We start from the raw sequence: 2,485 nt of genomic DNA, 5'->3' as shown, positions 1-2,485 counted from the left end.
CAAAACAAATAAAACACAAAAAACTCAAAAAACCCCCAGAAACAGAAAAGATGAAAAGAGAACCTATAAGGGCGCTTGGGTGGCTCAGTCGTTAAGCGTCTGCCTTCGGCTCAGGTCATGAATCCAGAGTCCTGGGATCAAGCCCCACATCAGGCTCCCTGCTCAGCGGGAAGCCTGCTTCTCCCTCTCCCACTCCCCTTGCTTGTGTTCCCTCTCTCACTGTGTCTCTCTCTCTGTCAAATAAATAAATAAAATCTTTAAAAAAAAAAAAAGAGAACATATAAAGACATAAAAATGTAAAATTCCTATCTTAAATAGTAATATTACATTTAAACAGCAATTTAAAGATAAACACTGAGCAAGTGGACAGGTGGTCACATGTATAAACTGTGAAGGTGATGGGAGAGAGACTCCAATCTAATATTTATGAAGTTGAGAAAGTTTTTCGATCACAGAGTTAGTGGCAGAGTTAGACCAAGACCAAATTTCCTGATTTCTGGCTGTTTTTCCCCCTATCTATGAATATTTTAATATCTCCTTTAAGTAATCTCTACACCCAATATGGGGCTTGATCACAACCCCAAGATCAAGAGTTGCATACTCCACTGACTGAGCCAGCCAGGCGCCCCTTTGATACCTTTTTAACAATACCACCATCACATTCCCAAAATAATTCTTATCCTGTAATGTTCACATTTTCCTGATGGTCTCAAGTGCTCATTATTTTTTACAGTTTGAATTCAGACAAGTTCCATATATTGTGATTAGTCAATACATCTCTTAAGTTTTATTTAATCTACAGTTTCCTTCTCCATCTTTTTTACCCCTGCTCTTTTGAGGACTGTGAAAATGATTAGGCTGACTGTCCTATTTCCCAAAGTGCTAGCTGCCTCCCTATGATGTCCTTTAATAGGCTCCGTTGACCCCTGTATTTCTTGTAAATTGGTCATTAGATCTAGTGGTTCCATTCAGTTCAGGTAATATTTAACAAGTCTACTTATATGAACTAGTGTTATATACTTCTATCAGGAGACACACAATCTCTGATCTTCTCCCTTTTTGTGATGTTTGCAGTTACTGATTACCTAGATCCAGTGATCTATTAAAGATTACAAAAGCATGATGTTTGAATTATATTATTACGTCTTCACATAACGTCCAGCCTACTTTTTACACAGTATTTCAAATTAAGTATGTGTGCCTGACTAGCTTTTAAATTGAGTTTTTCTGGGCAAATACAGATAACTACACTCCTCACACATACCCTGTCCCCCGCTGCCTACAGGCCTCCCACCCTAATGAGGACTCTGCCTTTGCACTTGTTCTTACTGCTTGGACACCTCTTCCCCCAACTCCTTTACTTATCTGATAATATCCTACTCATCTTTCAAGCAGCTTAGCTGTCCCATTAGTCTTTAGTTGTCTTTTTCTTCTCTGAATTTCTGAGGCACTTTGTACCTCCCTCTAACATACAATTACCAAGTCGTGGAGTAATTTTTGGTTATGGACCTGCCTCCATAACCAGACAGGAGTCTTACCACACTTACCACTGTATCCACCCTATCTAGTTGGTTATGGCACACCAGGAGCTCGGGGGTGAGTGGGGAGGAGGGTGTTAGGATGAATGAGTGAGTGGCCAACTTGCTGTGCGACAACAGACAAAACCAGTGTCTGGGTCCAGAAACGGATTAAGTGAGACATTCTAGAAGTGAGACCTAAGCATGAGCATTTTTAAAAAGTTCTAGAGTGATTCCAGTGTGCTACCAGGGTCGAAACCACCGGGAAAGATCTTGCTTCAGCACCGCGGGTCAGGCGCGCTGGTGCGGCTTGCTCGTCCCTCCACCAACGCGCACGGGCCGCCCGGGTGACAGGTCTCGGCTCCTCGGGGGCTACTCACCCGCTTCAGGTGCAGCTCCCGGAATTTGCGCAGCCTCTGTTCGTGCTTCTGGGCGGCCAGCTCCGCGGCTGCCGCCAGGGGCAGCTCCCCCTCCTCCGCGCTGTCCACCCGCACCTGCGGCGAGGAGGACCGACTGGAGGCGGGACGGCCGGGGCCGGTTCCCCGCCGGTCCCGCCGGGCCGGGCCGAGCCCTCACCGCCGTCCCGACCCACGGTGTGGGCGCCTCCCTCCCTGGCATCGCCTCTACGTCTAGGCCAAACCTCTAGCCGCAGACGCCCTTATCCCCAATCCCTGGGCAAAGCCTACCACCCACCCTCTCAACCTCAGCCTCAGCGGCCATCAACCAGCTGCGCTTTACCCCTCACACTTCCGGCGACAACAAATAACTTTTCCGACTCTCTCGCTCACTTCCGGCAGCCTGCAGCCACAGGTTGCGGGGGGGAAACCCCGCCCCTTTCTGCGTCTCCCGGGAGATGAGGAACCAATCACCGCCCGTCGCAGCCCTGGGCGGCATCCGATTGGGCCAGGCCTGTGCGCAGGGGCGTGGAGTAGCGACACCTGGGCGGTGCGGGTAAAACCGGAGGAGAG

General features: G+C 48.5%; 1 pseudogene across 1 annotated transcript in view; it reads right to left on the bottom strand.

The window, feature by feature from the left end:
* Positions 1-2,269, bottom strand: part of LOC102736470 (pre-mRNA-splicing factor SYF2-like) — a 15,607-nt pseudogene extending 13,338 nt beyond the window's left edge. Inside the window, exons 1-2 of the transcript XR_014144743.1 lie at positions 2,211-2,269; positions 1,898-2,011 (exon numbers count right to left, since the gene is read on the bottom strand). The product of XR_014144743.1 is annotated as a pre-mRNA-splicing factor SYF2-like (transcript). The remainder of the gene's footprint in view (positions 1-1,897; positions 2,012-2,210) is intronic.
* Between the last annotated feature and the right edge of the window lie 216 nt (positions 2,270-2,485).

Source organism: Leptonychotes weddellii, chromosome 4 (genome assembly GCF_054177405.1).
Source record: "Leptonychotes weddellii isolate Sample4059 chromosome 4, ASM5417740v2, whole genome shotgun sequence".
NCBI classification, from domain to species: Eukaryota; Metazoa; Chordata; class Mammalia; order Carnivora; family Phocidae; genus Leptonychotes; species Leptonychotes weddellii.
Note: the sequence above shows the minus strand (reverse complement) of the source record. Positions and strands in the feature narration are given on the sequence as shown.